General features: G+C 41.8%; 1 protein-coding gene across 8 annotated transcripts in view; it reads left to right on the forward strand.

Moving 5' to 3' along the window:
* The window catches only part of KLF12 (KLF transcription factor 12), a 246,896-nt gene that overhangs the window by 75,268 nt on the left and 149,167 nt on the right, over positions 1–22,461 (forward strand). The gene's annotated exons all lie outside the window — the stretch shown is intronic.

Raw genomic sequence — 22,461 nt, forward strand, 5'->3', positions numbered from 1 at the left:
TTAGACTCTCCTTGTCAAAGCCTGGTCTACTGCAAAAACCTCAAGCTTTGTTTTAAAATCAATAAATACAGAGATCTTCATATATAATAAATAAGGTTGTATTTTCAAATAGTTGATGCAGAGCTGCCCAAGAGGCTTTGCGTAGAATTGGGAGGAGTGCCTCTGGCCCAGTAGCTGCTCAGTAGCAGTGTGCAGGGTTTGCATCCTTGTGGCTGCATAGATTTCTGCTCTGCTTGAAGCAGCTGTGAAATGTTTCAGGTGCATTGATTTTTACAGCAGTTCTTAAGTAAAATTCCTATTTATCAAACATTTTTTTTTAAATGGGACGAATGGAGAATTGCATAAAAAAGGATGGCAGTAACCTTCATGTGAGGTGGTGCATGGGGGAGTAAGGCAGCCCACATTGTAGTGCAGCTTACAGGAGAGCAGTTAGTATTGAATTGACAAAATGTGATGAAAATGTGGAATATTTTAAATACCAGAGTTCTTTTCACCGTTCATGTATTAAAATTACTAAATGTCATTGTAAAGCAAAAGTAAATCTTGCTGGTGTTGCCTAGATCACTCCTCCAGGAAGAGATGGCTGGTGATGATGACTCTGTGGTTAGTAAATTGTGGTTGTAGGTGAACTGTGTTTAAGAGCCTGCTTCAGCACCTATTGGTGCCTGTTAAACTACTTCTGGAAGTTAATAGATATCCCCCTACAATTCTAATTAGTAAATCTGTTGGCATCTATCATTTGTATTACTTACTGCTGTTGATCGTAAGGCTTGGTGTGTGATTGCATATTTTTTTCATTTTTTTTTAAATTATTAATTAAAGTCATGCAGAGGTTAAACTCCTCCTGTGATGAATGTCCTCCTGTAACTGTTGCTTTGGGTTTTAAAGTTGGGGGATTTTGGGGGGTGGGTGAGTATTTTTTGTGTTTGTTTTTTAATTAATTTTGGGAGTGAGAACCAAAATACTTCACCTTGAAAAGTTTAGTTGGAGCTGAGAACAGAAATAGGGAAAAACTAGCCTGTGAGGATAAAATGACAGATTGCTCTATAATGGCAGGCACAGACACTCTTGGTTCCCATTTCTGGTATTTGAAATGCGTGGTCTGATGGTGTTCCAGTGCTGGGAGGGAGAGGAGATGTATGTGCTACAAGCAGAGCTCTCGCTTCTCAGGAGGAGCACAAACGGATGCCGCTACCTCTTGTAGTCTCCAAAAATGCATGTTGTAGACAATATGAAATAAAATGATGGAAGCAACCCTAAGATCTAAGTAAAAAATTTTGATGTGAGCATTTCCTCAGTTCTGGCTGCGGCTGCGTTTAGTACCTCAGGACTGCCAAGCCTGTGCCTCAGGACCTGCTGTATCAGCCTCACTGAGTGCATTCACTTCAGGGAGCAAACCGTGGCTGCAGTGCAAGTGACGCCAGGTCCTGCATGCCCACCAGCCAGGGTTAGCCCCCTCCATACTGCTCTTGCTGCAGGTATGCTACTACTGCCTTTTGGTGTTTGGGTGTCCTCCGGTACTTTTGCGGTGGTCCTGCTGCTGCTTGTTTTTGTTGGAGATAGATGCAAGCCTGTTGGTGGTGTGTTTCCATCACGTGAAAGTCTCTGTTGCATGTTGTGGGCTCTGGTGTGAGGCCATGTGTGGGGCTCTGAGGGAGTGGGCTTGGTAGGACCTGTCAGACTGTCAAGAGGTTTGTGCACGCTGTAACAAGACCGGTCTAGGTTTTGGAGGAAGCTGGCTGGAGCAGTCCAGACTAGAGCTGGGAAGTGAGCAGAGCGTATTGCCAGTTTAGCTTAGCTCAGGAAGTGCTTCCATAACTGTCCTGGCCCAGCCTGCTTTGGCTGGCCTTGTGGCATGGCCTTGGGCTATGCAAGCTAAGTGGCTTTTGGAAGAAGCCAAACTGGGAGGTGTGCTCCAAAAGCTTACCTAACATCTTCTGATTTCTCATGGGCTGTTGAAAGACACAGGCTGTGGGTATCTTCAGCTGAACCGAGAAGATCCTGTTGCAATAATTCTGCTGGCTGAGGGAGGTTCAAGCTCTGAATCCATGAGCTTACGCCATGTTCCTCTTTGTTTAGTGGTGTTTCCAAAGCAGTTGCTGTTTCAAACCGGCTTTCTTAGTTCGTCTTTAAGTCTTGCTAATCCCAGTAGGGACTAGTTGTAAGTGACAGGACATAGTCCAGGGAGTTAGGTCTTAAAGGCCTTGATTCCTTTCAACTTTCCTTTCCTCAGTCCTTTCAACTTCAGTCATTTTGCTGAAAGTGCCCATCTTCCACTAGTTGGCAGATAGCAGTAGGTATCTCCAGAGGGCAGTTCTTCCCATGGGATTACTGTGTCCTCCCTGGAAAAGCAGACATCTCCTCTGCCTGTAAGCCATACTGGTACAGACGCGGCGAGTACACCAGGCTCCACTTTGCTGGAGTCATTCTCCAGTCCTTGGGTTTTCAAGGTATCTCTGAGCATCCCTGCTCTTGCAGCTTGACTTCTCTGCTGCAGCACGTTCTTGTGGGAATGAAAGAGCAGTAACTGAGCTCAATTCACCTTTTATTCCTAGAGCACTTAGAGAACAATTATACTAATTCTAATAATGACTAAATTTATACTACTCCAGAGAGGGAGGCATAAGGCATTTAATTTCAAAGCTGTTTGACAAGACCATTTTGATGTGTGTATTTTCAGAAGTATGACACAAGTTTCCAAAGCGCCTAATGGGGAAAAAAAAGTTTAAATTCATACTTTCAGGTTTTTGGTTTCCAAGAAGTTGAATACTGTTCAGTTCTGTTGGGCATGATCCATGAGACGTGTTTAAACCAGAGACTTATGGGATTTTCTACAACTTCCTGTGTCATAATGACCTGTTTCTGGTCATTAGTTACCAGGGTATAAGTGTTTGCATGGAAAACAGGGATGCTTCTATTGTGGGAGGTATTAATTCTCAGTATCATGAAGCAGCACAGATAACTGCATTTTAGAATTAATCTTTACTTCTCAATGAGAAGGGAAAACCTGATGGTTCTTGGTCTGCACAGCTGTGCTGATTAAGACACATGGAACTAGAAACTGAAATACTACATATGCTTTCCTGTTTTCCTCTTCCTACATATCTGACAATAAACATTTAGTGCTAGAAATAAATGCATTTGGATTTTAGTATTTTTGACATACCATGGAGAGAATAATGTCCAACAATGGCATTTTGTCACTTCCCATATGAAGGTGTAGAAGAACTTGTTAGAATTCAGTAGCTAACATGTAAGGAGAAGGCAGTTATTTTAATACTGATACCCACTGGTAACAGACCTGAATAATGATTCCACTGGATATGGTATTTCATATACCCAAGGACATGTGTCTAAAAGAGAAAATAAGCTCCTGGTATTAATCAAAATGGTGACCCTCTCTTATGCTTCCCACATGGTGCTTCATGTGTACTTCTGGTGATTCATTAAGTCTTTGTTGTGCAGAGGTTTAATGATGAGTCAGGAAAGAGCAAGTTTTCTGCTTTGAGGCTGTTACTTTCTTTTGAACTTTGTTATTTACTTAAGGGTGTTTTTGTTTCTGTTCAGTTTGATAGCAGTATGCTACAGCTGTGATCACTGCAGTCAGCTATAATGGACATGTGGGCATAGCTCAAGTGAAAACAAAAGCCTTGGCTTTCAAATATTACAGGTAAAATATGCACTGAGGTTCCACCTTAATTTCTAAGCAATGTGTAAGTGTTTCAGCATTTGTATTAGGGGGGAACAAAGCCCCACCTGAACAAACCAACAAAAAAGATGTCCTAGAAATAGTAAGATTCATAACATTAGTTTTCCTTGGCTTTATTTTCCTGGTTTTGGAAGATGTGGTACAACCCCCAAAACCCAAACATTTGGAGTCAAGTCTGAGTTTCGTTTAAAACTGTATGAGCTTGGACTTTGGTGGTTATAAAGGGAGATGACAGTGAGAATCTCTGTTGCAAATTAAGTAGTAAGGAGTTTCTTTTGGTCTTAAGATGATGAAAATTAACTTAGATGTGTAGGTCGTCTTAAGTGCAGTGGAACTGAGATGATATTTGCTGAACTACTCTTAGGAGATTTACATAATGGATGAGATACAGGAGCTCCAGGCAGCATGACAGTGGAGTTTATTTTATTGCAGAATGTAAAACAAGTGAATGGCCTTAATAATCTCTGCAGAAAACAAGGATAATCTTTTTTTTAATATGCAGAAGGAGAGCCAGAGAGTTCATAATAACTTGGCTATCTTTGTACAAGGAGCCAAATCTTTCTTTTGAATAATCTGGGTCCCTTTAACTATCATACTGTCTTTACTCAGGACTTTCAAAGCTTTTCAGGAACAGCAAGCAATGTGTATGTCTCTGAAAATACAGCTTTTATGCAGTAAAAATATACTATCTGCTAATAATTTGTGGCTTGATAAAAGTGGCTCATAAGAGGCTGGGTAATTATCCTAACTGCTATGTATTTCAATATGTGGAGAGCATTTATAAACCAAGCTTACCTGCTATTTATTTCTGTAGTGGTAACAATAATAATTTCAGAAGTTTTAGAACCTTCATAACTTCAGAGTGAGTGTATGTTGGAAAGAAGTTTTAATATTAACATTAGGAGGTTTCAGGCTTTAATTTACTCAAACCAGTTCACCCACTTTGGTGTGGGTGGTTTTTTTTCTACCTCAGCTGATGATATCTTTCAGCATGGAAAGTAGACAAAGAAACGCTGGAAAAATAAACAGTTAAATGTAGATGATAATAGCAACACCCAACTCGTATGCTTCTCAACTGTGTATTTGGCTTCAAGCAAGAGTTTTGACTGTTACTTTACTCTGAATATAAATGTTCCATTACTCTTTGATCTGTAGCAACAGTTTGCTATGATCAAGGCTACTTACAACTTTTGCCTGAAGGAAAAGATTTACTGTTGGGCATAGCAGGTTTCCAAAAAGAGTGAATGATGTCCTTAGTTTCTGGTTCCTGTGAGCTATATGCAGCTTAAGAATCCTTTTGTATTAACCTGATGTCAATTGCTACTTCTTTTAGAAGTCTAGGCAAGTAATTCATCATGCAGTGTTGCACAGAAACATAGGCCTTTATTTGCCTAATACGAAAGCAGGTTATTGGAAAAAGAGGGCAATGTCATGAATGTAGCACTCCATAAACAGGGTTAGCTTCTGCTTTTGTTCATGAGAAAACTTTAAAATATTTCCAGTAATTTCAGTAGTGATGGACAATACCTAGTCAGTCTGCTAAATATGCTGTGCTCCATTCTTAATTCCAGGGTGCAGGCCAGGATTAGGGATTCATTCTGCTAAATTTACTCTGGATACTGGGTAGCAGTTATTATTTATCAGTTGATGTACAAAGATAGAATTTTCTTTTCACCAGTTTCTTCTGGCTGGGTTCCTAGTAAACCAGTTATTTTTGTCTAGTCACAAGTCTGTATCAGTAACAGTTACTGCAGTATGTGAGGGAAGGCACAAAAGTAATAACCCGTTTGCTTTTATTTGCTGGGGTCTGTCCACATCATGGCTTGGTGGGATCAGAGACTGAGGAACGTTTTATAAGGACAGAGTTGTTTTCATCAGAAAGTGTTTTAAAACACTGAAATTCTTCCACTGCGGTGGCTCTGAACTCTCCCACGTGGGGATCTTTAGAGTAAATAAATAAAAGATCACACCAGGCAAATGTGATTTAAAGTGTCTGTAACTGTTCTCCAAACAGCTCTAAAATCCTAAATAAGATATGAGCAAGGCAAGCAAGGGGGTGAAGTTCACATCAACCTCCAGACTTCACAACACACTACATAGCTATGTAGCACCAGACCATAAGGACACAGGAGAGGATCCTGAAGAATCATGGTGTCCAAAAGAGCCCTCTGGTCAGGACAGCTTCCTCACCCCTGCTTCTCCACAACTTACCCTACTTTAAGGTATATGTGCATTCACCTTGGAAAGAAGTGTCTAATTTCTAATCCAAACATAAGTGACCTAAAAGTATTTGCCTACTTACTTATCTAGTAAGTCAGAAAAAAAAGGTGGTTTTCCATGCTTGCATGAGATAATGTTGCATTTGCAAAGGAATTGAAGTGCTGGCTAGCGTGGCTATGGTTGTTTTATTAAACTGTTGTTTGTTTAGTTAAAACTGAAGTTTTCAGTTGGAAAATTTTGTAAGTTACAGAAGTTTTAAAGGGAAAAAAGAGTAAGTATCTAGTTAGTAACTAGTAAGTTATCTAGTAAGTAACATGCTAGTTGTGTTGTTGCAGCATGAAAGTGTCTGCCTCCTTCACTTCTTTCTGAGGTGGCAGCTCAAAAATCCTTATTATGCTTAAACTGATGAACCCATATTCCTTGCTAGTGAGGAGTGAAGCTGGGCCTTTCTGTCCTGCATCAGCTTGGACTGCTTTGAGCCCTGGGGGACGTTCCATGTAGCCAGCCAAGATTTTGTCCTGCATGGTTGCTTGTTACTAATCTCTTCGTAGGCCGTGCAACATGGTGAACATGTGAAGTACTTAACTAGTATCCACCTTGCAAAATTTCTGAGAAAAATTATCCAATCCAGGCATAAACCTTTATGTCTGATGCTAGAGCAGTTGTATGGCAGCTGATGATGGTAAAAATGTGAAGTATTATTTGGTAACCTATTTTAAAAGGCTTGCTTTGTCTCACTGGGGCTCTGCAGGGCTTGATAATTAGATATAGTCATGACAGTATTAACAGTGATCTCTTGAATTAGTCTAGTAGTTCATCACAGTTGATCAGTGGCATGGCTTCACAGTTTTAGTGTATTCAGGCTAATACTTCATTTTGTGTTTTATAACAATAGACATAATCCATTGACTTTGCAAGTATTCCTTCAAGTTAAAAATAAATTCGGAGTTCTCATGTTTTTCAGGCAAATGACCATTCACAGAGAATTGTCATTACACTAAAAAACAAACAAACGAAAAAACAACCCCAAACAACAAAACCCAAAAAATCCTACCTGAACATTTCAGAGACTATTTTAAACTTAAGAGTAAATGATGATGACTTTCACAGTTTTCACTTGAGTGAATTATTATGCCTGGCACCAAACAGGTGATAGAATTGCCATGCTTTTTTTTTATATTAATAAATTCTGCATTTCAAGAATTATGTCTTCAAACAATAGGAGGTATACCTCCACATACAAAAGGCATACACATGCACCCAAAAGTTGGATGGAGGCTTTGTGTTGATTACACTGAACCGGGGGATGGACATCTGAAAAGACAGCACCAGCAATGACATAGCTTTGGTGCTTTTCATCACAAAACAGGAGCTGGGTTCCTGACAGATTCTTTAAGGTGAAGTCCTCTGAGGAGTGATTTTTAAGAAAAGGCATTTCCTGAAAGAATTCTTATAATTCTTTTTCACTTTACCTGTGAACTGGTGACTTGGCATGAGCTTTCAACTTGAAAAGCATTCTTGTGAATCATATGCATTGACTGAGGGAATTACTCCCCAGATTTGTGTCCAGTTTATCAGACACTGAATGATGCTGCTCTTGAAACCACTGTGGCTGTGATTTTCGTGGTTAGAATATTTTAGTAATGTTTATTGAATTTTAGCATCCAGAATGATGATGGAGGCAGTTTGTCACAGTATTAATGTTAGTGGTCCAGATCTTTTCAGAAAGATGCAGTACACATAACGCTCTATGCCTGTGAAGAAATAATTGCTTAAAAATATGAGCAGCTTAACCCATCCAGTTCTTGTGGTGCAAAGTAAATCTAATAAAAGCATTTTATTCTATGTGAGACATAGCTAGTGTGGACAGGAAATCGTTTTCATCATTTTACACAGTGTAGCTAAGCCACGTGTTGGGAATAAATATGTGATTTATACAGGCACAACTTCTTATTATGTCCTAATGAGAAACGTTAAATATATTAATATGACTCAAGACTTGACACACGCTATAAGTCATAGAATCATTTAGGTTGGAAAACACCTTTAAGATCATCTAGTCCAACTGTTAATCCAGGACTGCCAAGTCCATCACTGAACCATGTCACTCATTGCCACATCTATACATCTTTTAAATACCTTCAGGGATGGGAGACTGAGCCACTTGCCTGGGCAGCCTGTTCCAAAGCCTGACCACCCTTTTCAGTGAAGAGATTTTTTTCCTAATATCCAACCTAAACCTCCCCTGGTGCAACTTGTCCCATCGCTTGTTGCTTGGGAGAAGAGATTTGACACCCACATAGTTACAGCCTCCTTTCAGGTAGTTGTAGAGAGCGATAAGGTCTCCCCTCAGTCTCCTTTTCTTCAGGCTAAACAACCCCAGTTCCCTCAGCAGCTCCTCATAAGACTTGTGCTCTAATCTTGTGCTTCAAGCCTTTTGATGAGCCCTGCTAATTCCTGTGCAAAGATCCTCTTCTCACTTTGAGACAGGTGTACCCCGTCTGTCACCAGCAGGCTGCTGTTGTGTAAACAGACCCATGATCAAAACCCTCAACATTCTGCTGGTGACACCAGGCTCAGGGCCAGGTATGGATCTGTTGGCTCTTCCTGTTTTTTCCCTCATCATTCGCTGCAACCGGCAGGGTCAAGGAGAACACTGCTTGTGCTCCTGATCCCTTAACCTGTCATCCCAGTGCCCTGAAGTCTCTTCTGATTGCCCTTGGACTTCTTGTTGCAACTTCATTGCTGCCTGCCTGAAAAATCAATAATGGATGACAATCTGAGGGCCGCACCAGGGTAGGAAGCTTGCCCTTCACATCTCTACCCCAGGCTGCAGGGAGGCAGCAGGCTTCCCTACGAAGTGCGTCCGGTCTGCGTGTTGGGCCTTCTGTTCCCTTCAGATGGCAGTCTGCTGTGACAGTGACCCATCATTTTTTGATTAGCAGAAGCAATTTTGATGCAGGGCATAGGGTAACTTAACCTCAGAAACACCTCCATGCTAGATGAACCGTTGTCCTTATTGTTGTTCAGTTCCACCTGTAAAGCCTTGTACCTAATAGGCATGGGCACCTGGGAAGGTGGGGCAGTCACAGAAAAGATGCACCTGCTGCTCTGGGCAGGAACTTGTTGCCACTGCCCCCTATCCCTTAAGTCACTGTGTTCCACCAGGGGGAGAGAGGGCAGGGAATCCTCTATATACTGTGTCCTGTGTGTCTGTTGGGCCTGTCTTGGGGAAGACAGGGTGTGATTCCAGCAGTCTGTATCTCTGTCTTGCTCTCCTTGATACTCCTCAGCCTACTCACGCCCCACCCCCGGAGCTCTGTCACTAAGCAGAGGAGTTCCTCCACCCAGGTGCACTTCTGCAGCGGTACTCACTGTATGGTATGTCCAGTACAAACATAAAAGCAGGGCACAGCCTGCAGCCCAGCACCTGGGTGGCTGCATGTTGCCCTCAGCTCTGTCTGGGTAGCCGGATCAGTTGTGGTGGGTACAGAGCTTAGAGAGGCCATGGCTTTCTTCTGGGTGAATTCCATTGCTCCCTGGTTGAGCTGGGAGAGCTTCGGTGCCCTTCTTGCTCACCCTTGTGTGCCAGCTGCTGCACAAACTGACTTGCCAGGCTGTTTGCCTGCCCTCATGGCAGCACACCTGGTCGCTAGTGCTCCCTAAGGGCTTCTTTTATATGAGTGTGGGGACTTGGCCACCATTGCTCCTGGCCCTGTCAGCAGCTGTGATGTGGGCTGTGGGCTCCTGGTGGTTCTCTCTGCTCCCCTGGAGATTCCCCCCAGTTCAGGGCTAACACCCCCCCCCACACACACACTCTGTGCTGGAGCACTCCACTGCCAACCATGCCAGCACCAGAGCCACTCACCTCTGTGACATAAAGGCTATGTATGATGCCAAACAACCAATTACCTCAGTGCATTATTTCTTGAAAGCTGTGATGCGGGTAAGGTCACTATACGTTTTCAATGGGAGCATAATGCTAGGTTATAAAAAGACAATACAGATAACAATACTTCATTAGATCTTCCTGCTGTGCAACGTATAATCAGGTGCACTGACTTAATGCTAATGAGGATTTAAAGACCCAGCAGGGGCACATTTAGCAGTCACACACAGTTCAGTCAAATACTTTTGCATAGGGCACCTCTGATGCAAGGTGGAGTTCAACAGCAAGTAGGAATGTATAGTTTTATAATATAGCTTGCTGTAATACTTCTGTATATTTTAGTAAGAATAATAACTTGCAGTGTTGCGGTGTTTTGCCAGGCACTATCATTTGGCTGTGATTTTATCATTCGTGAAATTAGCCAGTAATGGTGGTGTGGACAAGACTGTATTGTGTTTCCAGTGATTGAGTAATGGCTGAGGGAAACGAAAAAAGAGGACTCTCAAGGTATCATTCAAAGTCCCTGCTAAGCTATAGATGCTGTGTGCTAACCATCTCAATCACCTTTGAAAGATATCACAGGCAGTGCAATGCTGCAGAAGAATAGACAGCGTCCCACCTAGTTTAAGGTCCTTTTTGGCAGTGATGTGTACCTGGTACTTGGCAGAAGAATTTCAATTCATTTTTGAGTGCAAGTCTTGAGACTGGAGCCCTGTGGTATAGAGCTAGTTTAACTTTCATGGCTTTAGCATGTATTATGCTAAAGGACATAGGAATATCAACATGGCTGTTTTTTGTCAGAACAAAGGACTGTCTACATTGTGTGCTTCTCTAACAACAGCCAGTAATAGACGGATTCTTAGGCAGATGGCACAGCAATGTTGTGTTTGAGTGATGGTGTTGCCCCAGTACATGTTCGAAGTTTGCAAAAAAATCTAGGGCATAAATACTTCCATAGCTAGAGATTGTATCTGTATTTTTGTGCTTGATAGCTCTTGATAAACAAATCTGTAGAAAAGTCCAATTATTTTTGAGCTAATCAGGTAAGTGGCCTCATCAGGAGACCAGCTTCTTCTAAGTTGGGAAGTCATGGGTTCCAGTGCAAAGCCCATGGATTCCAGTGCAAAAAGTCAGCATACAGCAGGAGGGGGAAGCAGACACAGGCTACCAGGTATGAGCACAGAAATACCATGCAGGCACACAGGGGCAGCGTCAGGACAGCCAAAGCTCAGCTGGGGTTCAGATTTGCACGGAATAGCAAAGGCAACAACAAGAACTTCTACCACTACGTCAACAGTAAAAGGCAGGACCAGGAAAATGTGGGTTGGTGGCTGAATGGGGTGCGTCGGTTATTGACAGTGAACACAGACAAGGCTGAGGTACTCTGCTGCCTTCTCTGCAGCTGCCTTCATGCTTGGAGACAGAGTTCCAGGTGAAGAACCACCAGTCATGACTGAGGACCAAGTCCCAGGGATTACCTGAGAGGACTCAACCCAAACATGCCCATGGACCCACCTGGCTGCATTCATGGGTGCTGAGATAGCTGGCCGATGTCCTTGCAGCACCCTTCGCTACGATGCTTGAAAGGTGCTAGAGGCCATGGGAGATCCCTGATGACCAGAAGAAAGGAAATGGTGCACTCCTCTTCAGAGGAACCCAGAACGGTGATCTGGGGCACTATAGACCAGTCAGCGTCCCTTTGGTCCGTGGAAGAAGTCAGAGTGAGTCGCCTAGGAACAGAGTTCTGGGCACTCTGAAGGAGGAGAATGTGACTGGGAGCAGTCGGCATGGATTCACCCAGAATAAAGCATGGCTGACCTACCTGATTGGTATCTGCAGCATAAAGTGACTGGTGGGTGAGGGGAGAGGAGTGAACACCATTCACCCTGGCTTCTGCAAGGCCTTCAGCAGTGTATCCAACACTGTTCCTCTGAGTTACAGTTATTACAGCCTGATGACAACACAGTTAGATGGGCAAAGGCTGTCAGTGGGCTCAGGGATCTTGGTCAGTTCATAGCCACGCATGGTGGGAGAATGAGAGACAGTGCATTGAAAACATGTGAGATTCAGGCTTGGAGTGAGGAAAATTGTTTCCTGTCATGGGGGCTGTCTGCCAGTTGAGCAGGTTACCCAGAGAGGTTGTATGATCTCCATCCTTTGAGGTTGGTAACACCTAACTGGCTGGTGACCTGGTCTGATTTCTGAGCTGCACCTAGTTTGAGCAGGTGGTGGGGCTGGAGACCTCGTGCGGCACCTTCTCACCTGAATTATCCTGGGATCCCAAGAAAAAAAAGAAATTGTTACAGCATTCATTGTTCCCCACATTTTTCCAGGTTTATACGATGTTTCATGCTGTAAAATGATATAAATTACTCATTTGTCTTGCCTTTCCCCTAGACACACACTCATATATTTTCTTTATAATCTTAAATGTAATGTATATGCCCAGTCTGATTTGGTCTATATAGCAAATTTGATCTCTCTGAATTTTAAGGACGCTATAATGAAAGTTTAAAGCATCTGCTAATGTAGTGCTATATGTGCTACTTACATATCTCTTTTCCTGATGTTTCTCTGTCATTTTTATGGCTATACCCATAGTTACTTAAAATACTCTTTACTCTTGAAGTTATGCAGTTATTTTAATTGTTGTCAGTAATTTTGTTCATGTGCAGTACACTTTTTTTTAAAAAAATACGTTTGAGGTGTCGCAACTGAGAATCTGGAAAGTGCATGTTGGTGATATTTGAAACTTGTTAATTAGAAATTCTTAACACTTGATTAGAATTATCTTTAAAGTGGACCCTAGCTTACAATAATTATTACTTGTGGAATCTAATCTGACAATTTTGTACATAAACATTACGGTCATCCTGTCGAAGGTAAGAAAGTATGTCATGTGAGCCATCAGGAGTCAGCTTCTGTCTAGTAGTTGATGTGAACCGTCTGAGAGCAATACAATTTTTTGGACAATTTTTTCACATTATTTGGTGGATACGTACAAATTCTCATTCGTTAATTGAGGGGCTTTGTGGTTCATTCACTAAGTGAGCAAAACTCAGAGTTTCACCCTTTTTTGAAGTATACCAAGTGCTATTTGCCAGCTTTAATACTAGTATTTTCCCAGGAGTTTGCACTGAAGCCTGTGGGGAGTGGGAAACCTCAAACTGATGTTAAGTAGAACAGAGATCAGGTTGCAACACGATGTTAAACATTTGCAGTTTGGGAGTTTCATCAGAGCACGCACCCTTTCTTTTGAAATGTCGGAATAAGCAGTTTGTTTGCTCCATGGAGAGAAGCGTGTAGAGCAATTACCATACTTCCACGCGCATGTAAGGTGCTGTGCAAAAGGTGCAGGGAAAGGTGATGGAGCAATGCGTAGTTTCGGGCAAATAGTTTGATTTTTTTTCATCTGAGCGTGCAATCATTCAACTTTATTTATTTATTCCTGTGTTATTTGGCATGTGCATGAATCAAATGATCTTTATATGCACTTTTGCAAACACCCATACTCTGGCTGCGCTTCTGCTCTGGTGGAGCTGCTGCTATGAAGGTTGTGGTTACAGTTCTTCTTAGCAGCTGGAATGGGGCCATTCAAAGAACATTTTTTGTTTCCTTGCTTGCTGCCTATTGTATAATATGACTTTGTACGTGAACTGTGGCAGACTGTTTCTGAGGTCCTGTGAGGTCTGTGCTCCTTGCAGGTGTGTCCTACAGTATCTGACATCAGAGGGTGCAGCTGCACGCAAGCATGTTCTCTTCCTCCTCCTCTCAAGGCTGCAGTGAATTTGCTCTGTCCCTATAGCTGGCAGTGCAACAAGCTGAGCTGGAAATGAACAACTGACTTCTGGGAACAAGGGGGTTTCTTATGGATGCCATATACTGCTTTGTCTTTAGTAGTAAAAAAAACCCACATAAAATCACAAAAAAATTTTAAAATTGCTTGTGAACAAAGTAAACCTGAAATTAAAACAAGACTTAACTGAATTTCCTATATTTTAGTGGTTATGCTTTCAATCTAAAGGGGGAAAGCTGGCTTTTCCTGGTTTCCTTTTAGTTCTGCCTGTATGTTGGAGCTTTCAGTTAAGTGAGAAACACTTCTGCTGGCTAAGAGCAATATCAACTGCTTAATATTTCTGTGGCCCAGCTGCTAGAAGGCAGCTAGGCATATTTAGTAATGGCATTACCTTACATTGCTTTTAATCAGAGGATATAGTTTGTAATGTCTGTGATTTATAAGAAGTCAGCTTTTGGTGCTGAAAATCAGTTTATGGCTATATTTTATCCTAGGGGAGGAGTAGCAGTTTTCTTCCAGAGCTAAAGGATTGGGGATGATCTGCTGGCCAGTTGTGCTCCAGTGGGGCTTACAGTGTTGTTGGTAGTGTGTTTGCTTTCTTTGAAACTCAGGATGGAAGGGGCAGCATAATTTATGGAGGGAAGTGATGATGTCCAGGTCTATGAAACCACCTATGCAGTTGTTGCGTTGCTCCCGCTGGGTCTTTGTCATCACAGAGCTGAAGGTGCTGTTGCTTTGAGGTGATGGTCTCTTTGTGCTGCAGGGAGTGGTGGAGCCAAGCAGACCAGGTAGATAACATCTTGTCGTCTTGGCAAAAACCAGCTGTGTTTGGCCATTTGGCCTGCCATGTGACATCTCGGACAAAAATTTTGGACTAAACTGTGGCTACTGCTACATGCTAAACACTCCCTTTATTCTGCAGCATGCTGGGCCCATGTTCTGTTTGTCTTCATGGAAGCAGACTTTGCATGTTGGCAGGTGGGGGCAGCTCATTTTCCCACCAGAGCAGGTAAAGGCAGAATTCAGAGTAAAAGGGTTGGAACTAGATAATCTTCAAGGTCTCCTCCAACCCAAACCATTTTTTGATTCTATGAAAATTTCCATCAGTCTGTATTTGCTGGTAAGGTCCTGGGCAATGCCATTCAATGCTCATTTGCTCAGCAAATACAAAGTAGTCACAATTTAGACAACAGGTACAGCAATCGGATGGCAGGATTATTCCACTGACACTCCTATTGAGGTCACATACTCCTACCACCAGAACTTAGTTCAAAACATGTTGTGACCCGAGACTTACTTTTTGTTTATCTAAACAAAAGATGGGGGACCACTTGAATGAAAACCTGACCTGAAACTGTTCTCACCAGCTGTTCATTTATTTTTTTCCCCTCAAGTTTAATAATTGAAGCAACGACCCACCTAATAGTAAAGATAACCTTTAAGTTGTATATGTTTTAGTAAATTTGATCAATATAATATTTGTAGGACTATGAAAATTCTTTCATATTTTCCATTGCAATTGGTTTTTTTTGCAGAGGTGGTGATGTTTGTTTTCAATTTTAAGCCTCATATTCTTCAAACTCTTCTCCAGATTTGAGGACAGTTGACACAAGATAACAAAAAAGTACTTTGGAGATTGAGTATTAGTTTTTAAAAACCACTTGATTTATCACTGTGGTCAAGGAAAAGTGGTAATCTAGGGCAATTACTAGGTTTTTTTGGTGAAAAAAGTCATGAATTTCCACTTGATAAGTGTTCACTATCGAGTTTATTTTACTATTATGCATCATGAAGTGTTACAAAAAGGATTTTTTAAATGAATTCTAGTGTAAAAGGAAACGCAGTGTATGCTTTTGCCAAACTTACTCCTTCATAACTATATGTCTCTCCTAAATGGTGGCTGTTTTTCAGCACTCCCTTTTTCTGGTTTGGTTTGTTTTGGGTGTTTTTTTCCAGTTTTTTTTGTTTTGTTAAGCAGGACTTCTAAGTGTAAGATAAATAAAATTCACAATTTGAACCCATTGATATTCACAAAATCTTATCAACTATTCTGTGCATGTTTAATTGAAAGGAAAACAATGAAGCCATTAATGTTGATAAAAGTTAAATGTATGGCTCTGGTGTAATTACAGTTACTTGTAACATACAGCATTTGAATTACATACTGTAGTAATGATCAGTTAATTCTTTGTAGAGACAGCTACAAGTGGCAGGAGAGCAGAGCTGATGTAGAGGGTTTTTAAGCAGTCTAAGCTGACAGGGTTGCCTGCTGAGTCTGAGAAATAGCAGATTGGTCTCTAGTTGCCAATGTACTTGACACTCCTCAGTCACCTGGAAGCTGACCACATCTCTTTGGTTCTATTTATATTTGCTAAAACTAATTTAAACCCAAGCAAACCAAAAAGACTTTAGAAGCAAAACAGGAGATCTTGGTTCTCTTCACTGAATGCTGTCTGGACTGGAACTTTTTCTGGAGACAGATTTTTAAAAATATGTAGCAGATTTAAAACATAGCTACATCCTCAGGGATTTGGCTACTTAACAACTTTTGGAAACCTGCTGTCTGCAAAATTAGAACTTTTTTTTTCTAAGACGTCCAGGCAGTGGAATAGGAATTGAGGAAGCTGGTGTTGCTTGTGTACATGTTTGTACTGGTAGCATCAGGGTACAGCTGGACATGGTTTGGTACATCAAATGAGGATCTGAACAGGCCAGCACAAGCTGATGGCCAACCATTGCACGTGCTTCTGAGGCACTGACAGCATCAAGTCACAGCTGCTGTTGAGGTCTGTGTTCTACCTGGCATGTGCAGTTGTAATAAGAGACTACACTCAGAGGCCTTCCTGGAAAGCTTGGAGCTATGGTGCCTCCGCGATCGCTGGGTGCCACGCAGATGCGTGTCTGTGATATATATACCTATCTCTAAACTGCCCGCCTCCTGTGGCATGAGGTGGTGTATGGGATTTCATGTCCTGTATTTGGGTCTACCCTGAGGTCTGTTCAGGGCTAGCAAGCAGACAAGAGAGAGGTATGTAGATCAGTGAGAAATAATCTTATTGGTAGCTTTCATTAACTACTCTTCACACTCATGTGCTTAGCTGCCATCCTAGCATAATCCCTGGAGTCCCTTGCTGTGGTGTTTTAAGCTTTTGTTCTTTAGATGGCATAAACCACAGCTTATATGTCCATATTGTTCATTCAGGCTTCTGCAAACTCTGCGTTCTCTTCTCACTAAAGGAATTTCATTTTGAATTTGAACGAACTCATGTGAACCCTGTCCATTTTCACATGGAAACAGTATGAAGTTTAAGGCTTCACTCTACTTTTTTCTTCAGAAATTATTTTGTTTTTTTCTTGAAGGATCAATAAATGCAAATGTTCCTTTTCTTTTTTGGTGAATTTGACTGGAAATTCAAGTTCAGAATAAAATGCTGAACTACCAGAACCTCTGCTTTTATTATGAACATTTCACATGGCTATAGACATAATTACGTATGATCAAGATCTTATGGCAAGATATGGGCTGTTAACCCCGATTCCCTGGCAGAACTCCCAGCTGAGTGATTATCTTCTAGCCACATAAATTTACTTTTATTTTCTATCGGATAGTTTTTTCCTTCACTTTTTGGAATGAACTGCTCTTATACATACTGTGGCAATACTAACTGGTATGCTTCACCCTAGAGGTAGCTACATTTAAGTGACTAACAAATCTGATTGTATGGTATATAAAGGTCTTCAGCACATTGAGGTAGTAGACAACGGAGTGATTCTTTCCTATGAGAATTTGGAAAGAAGACATTCTCCTTGGCTTCCTCTCCCTTTGGAGATAGCTATACTTGAGAAAAGATGGTCATCTTTCCTGCTTCTACTGTCCCTTGAATCAAAGAGAAAAAACAATTTGAAACTTTGGCAATCAAGTCGTATCCTTAAAAGGATCTGTCGTATCTTCAAAAGCTTTGTCTCAAGTGCATCACTTCAGGTTTTTTGCCCAGAGTTGTTAAACTGTCTATTGCTTTGACTGATGGATAAGTTAGTATAGTAATGTAAGTAATGAGAATAATATGAATTTAGGTATTCGTGTTCAGAAAAATCAACAAGGTAGTATTATTGCTAGGGCATGTAAGTGATGTAGGCTATTTCATGCTTAGTTCAGTGACATTTCTAATATATCTGTATAGAAAAGGAAAACAAAAAAATTGGTTTTGAGCTGTCAAGAACCCTGTTTTCACAAAAATCACTTAAATTTTTGGAAGCATAGAATGAGAATAGAATGATTAATTAAGAAATGACTGCATGTGCAGAAATTTGTGTAAAAGTTTCCCTGCCTCATCTTCTATTTATTTTTAAGTCATAACTTTGAGATGGAAAGACTGCGTAAGGGCTGTTCTCATCTCTTAGCTGTCCAAACATACTCCCCTTAAACTTGAAACTTTTTACCGAGGCTTGAATATTGAATTTGAGACTGCTTTTCCCCCAACTGATATTTCATTTCTCAAAAACGAAAGTGTGTCATGTTAGAAGTTAAGTTTGTACAGAAAAGTAAAGAAAGAGTTGAAATGAAGGAATGAAGTTGAGACTGGGACTGGGAAGAAGGGAGGGGTGGGGAGAAGTGTTGTAATTTTTGTCTTTGTTTCTCACCATCCAACTCTATTTTAAGTGGCAATGAATTAAATAATTTTTCCCTAAATCAAGTCTGTTTTGCCTGAGATGGTACTGAGTAAGTGATCTCCCTGTCTTTATCTCAACCCCTGAGCTTTTCCATCATATTTTCTTCCCCCATCCTGTTGAGGAGGAGTGTGAGAGAAGTGGAGTGTGAGAACATCTGGCAGCCAGTTGTGGTCAACCCACCAGAGTTATTACAATTCCACCAGAATGGAATTGTAAGCCGAACACTTTTGGTGTCTCATGGAAAAGTCTTGAACCATCAGTGGCTTTGTCTTGCTAGTGCACAGCTCTTCAATGTAACTAAGCAAGACCATTACCTTCATTAGTGACAGGAGTAACTAGCATCATTCACCTTGCTTTTGTGTATCTCTTGCGTTCATGAGATGACACGAGAGGAGGACACTGACTGTCTTGCACAGAAACGTGTTTGTTGATCCATGCAGGAGATGAGAGATCTGGATTCTGGGTGCTCTGAAGCCTGAGCTCACTCTCACTGCTTTCTTCTTGTGGTTGCATGGTGTTGTGCCCATCACAGTTTGGCCAGATCTGGTAGAGCATAGTTTCATTTCTGATGCTTTAGTACTGAGCAGCTAGACATGAAAATCTTGGAGAGTGGGAGAGACAATGGTAGTGTAGGATGAGTATGTGCAGTTTCTTTCATCTTGTGCTTAGAAGAAATTATGGAGGGGATGGAGGGGTGCCTTTGGTGGTGTCTCAGGGTAGGAGTTGGTTGTGGCACCAGCTTCCCTGCTGTTAAAAGTTTGCAGCATAATTGTTGAACATATGGCATGACCAAATTAAAAACTTGGCGACAGATCCATAGCCCTTCTTACGCATGGAGCCAAATTTCATGATAGTGTAATTCATAATTAAATAAGCAGTACAGGTTGTTGGGGGGTTTTGTAGCAGGATGAGACACAAGGTTTTGTTTTGTTTTCTCATCCTCTAAAGCAGCCAAGGATAATTTGTTTACAACTTGCAACAGAAAGTCATCAACATGAAGAAGATGCCAGTTGTAGTTGCAGCCGTACTGTACTGAAAATGTGGGCCTATTAGGAAGGAAGAGGGTCTCGGGCTGATTGCCATAGCTTCTGCGAGGAAGCTGTGTAAGCCCCAAAGCTTATCTGTCTTCTGTAGTAACTGCTCTAATAGCAGTTGCCCATACGGACCTGGGTATGATTTGTGTTTTTAATTAATCTTTCAACAGAATGGATGTCCAAAAGTGATTAGTGAAAGGCTCCAATGGATGGCATCAAGAAAGAGAGGTTGATCTCTTTTAGGATGAGTTGGTTTATCGATCCAAGAGAACAGATGTTTTGGTAAGGTCGTGCAGTGTTTGGCTTGATTATGTGCCCAGTTTAGAACATACATCTGCTCTGTGTTTACCTGGGTGGGTGACTGGAGTCCACCAGGTGGGTTGGGGTGGGGAGGCAGGAGAATAGAGAGGGAAGGGCTGTCACATGAATTCAGGTCTCCTTTACCTGGGCAATTTTGGGAGTTGGAAGTTAGCTGTCAGAGTCAATGAAGACGGTTGAGTGACCCAGGAGAGGACTGCAGCCTGAAAAAAGCATTGACTCAATATATCACATGGACAGTCTCTGCTGGTGGGTCTCCTGGGTGTCATCAATTAACGTGGGGTGCTGGAGCAGCCTGGCCTCACCCAGGTGTGGATGCTCCATCTGCCTGGCTGACATGAGAGGCTCCCAGGGGGAACTCAGTTCACACCCCCATCTCCTGTGGGGATGAGTCAAGCCCCTTTGCCTTAGATGACTGCCCACCACATGCAAACCTTGGCAATTACATCGTTTGCTGAATGGCATTGAACATACTGTAGCACAAATGCTGGTTACGGCAGGAGAGCGCAGTTTGGAAAGATAAGCTCTCTGTGCGGCTGTTAGGCTGAACATTTCATCTGTATGTGTAGCACGCAGACTGGATCTACTCGTCTGTTACCAGGCAGTGGCCCTCCAGGGTGTGTCACACAATATCCTTCCAGTTATAAATGCAGAAGGGAGCAAATAGTTTAGAAAGAACCTGCTTCTGTGATTATTGCTACTCTGAATTATAAATGACCCAAAAGCCAGAGCTATTCACTGCATTGACTCTTCAGACCAGCACTCAAAAGGCAGAGCGCTGCTTTTAAGAAATATGATTTTAGAGAACAAAAGTGGAACTGAGCGCTATGAAAATTTAGTTAAATGTAAATGTGTTAAATGGTACATGAACCAGTCAGGTTTTCATGATTTATCAGTTTTAAACTTCAAAGGCTCTGGTTAGCTTGCATTTTTAAAACTAATGAGTTTATCACAGCCAGTGGGGAAAAATGGTTCAAGTATATCAGCTGTAAATTGGTACAAAGCACTAAAAGGGACATTAGCCTCTAATCAGATTCTAACAGTTCATTAAACCTGCCTTTCCTCCATGGCGCTTTGTGTCCCCTCCCCCCGCCTCTCGCCTGCGCCTCCTGCACAAGCCAGCCTCGTCCCTTCGTTTGGGCGGGTAAGACCTCCTCAGGGACACAAAGCAGTATCAGTTCATCCTTCTTTGTCTATGAGCAAAACAGCCTAAGGGATGCTTGATGGTGGTGTATTCTTGATCTTGCTGTAAAATTCGACTCTGCTTGCAGAATAGGTGCTGGGGGAGCCAGAAATGCCAGGCTGGTTCCTGCTCTTGCTCCAGCCCAAACCACATCCAAACCACTGGAGCTCAGTGACACCTGAGATCTGCTTCTGATAAGTAAACAGTGCACTGCCCTTGCTGGGAAGAGGGATGTAAAGCCTGGAACAATTTCAGCCAGCAACGTTTTCTGACATGGGAATCTCTGAGTTCCTCCTGTTCTTTCCCCACCTCATGCCTGGAACGCTGAATAAAGATCGAGGTGCACAAAATAAATGGCTGGGAAGGCATAGGAAGAGCTTTTTTTTTTTTTTTTTCTTTTTAGTTCTTCTTCTTCCTGTTGTATCAAGTTTAAAATACAGTAGATACACAGTGGTAGCATAGCCTGGACTGGGACATCTTAACAGCCTGACTCATCTTCATTCACACATGTTTGAATGTGGAGGTAGTCTGCTGAAAAATACTTTTTTGATCTGAAATTTTATAACTTAAGCATTTAGAATTTGTTATGACCTACCTATATCTACTTTTAAAGGAAAAGTTAGAGATTGCATTTGCACTGGCTCTTGCATTTGCTTATCTGCTTTATCATCAAGTTCCTGCTTGCCCTGTAGTATCAGGCTGCAGCTGTGTGTGCTGTAACACATGGGGTTCAAAGTGAGAGCAACAGGGTCATTTGCTCTGCCTGTAGCACTGTTGGAGCATGGATGTATCTGTTTCCCTGCTTTTCAGCATGTTATTTCAATTACAGTAAAGGACAGGGCTATACAAAAATCAACAGTTGCTGCAATATTTATATCCCAGAAAATGAAGATGCTGGGATGAGGTGCATTAATTGGAAAAAAGAAAATGATTGAAGTAATCAAAGTTTTTGGAAGCTCTATATCTTTTGGAAGCTCCATTAGGATGGACCATTTTTCTTAAATTGCCCTGGAGCAGCCATGATAACAAACAGGGCTATGAATGTATCCATTATGAGTAATGTCACCATGCAGTACTGGACAGATCTGCTGCTCATGAAACTCAGGGAAAGCGTTTTTTCCATTGTGGTGTGGTTATTGAGGGCTACTAGGTAATGGTTAGAGTGCAAGTGAGTTTCTAGTCTTCAGCATTGCCTTCCAGATGGGGCTGCTGATAAGTAAGGGGCTGTGAATGAGTTACTTGCAAATGATATATGCTCCAAGTTTGCTATTTGAAAAATAGCTGTGATGTCTTTGGATATCTGTACTGCTGACCAAGGTGTCTGGATTTGTAAGGTCAGGTTATAGCTTGAGGGATAAAATGTCTTTTATTCTCTCCATGTTGTCCAAACTAAATGTTAGCTGAGGGGGCTAGCTTTCAAACACCAGCTGTGAGCCTTGGCTGCAATAGACAAGTGACTGGTTGAACTAGTGTTTGAACTGAAGGCACATGAGGTTGTTTTACATTTCTCCATAAACTGGTCCAGCAAGAGCGGGATGAGACGTTCATAGCAGGGGTGTTGATTCAGGAAAGCACAGTTCTGCAAATCTCTATTCAGACTGAAGCTCTCGGCGTATATTGCCCATTACTACAAGGAAAATG

Source organism: Falco peregrinus, chromosome 4 (assembly GCF_023634155.1).
Source record: "Falco peregrinus isolate bFalPer1 chromosome 4, bFalPer1.pri, whole genome shotgun sequence".
NCBI lineage: Eukaryota > Metazoa > Chordata > Aves > Falconiformes > Falconidae > Falco > Falco peregrinus.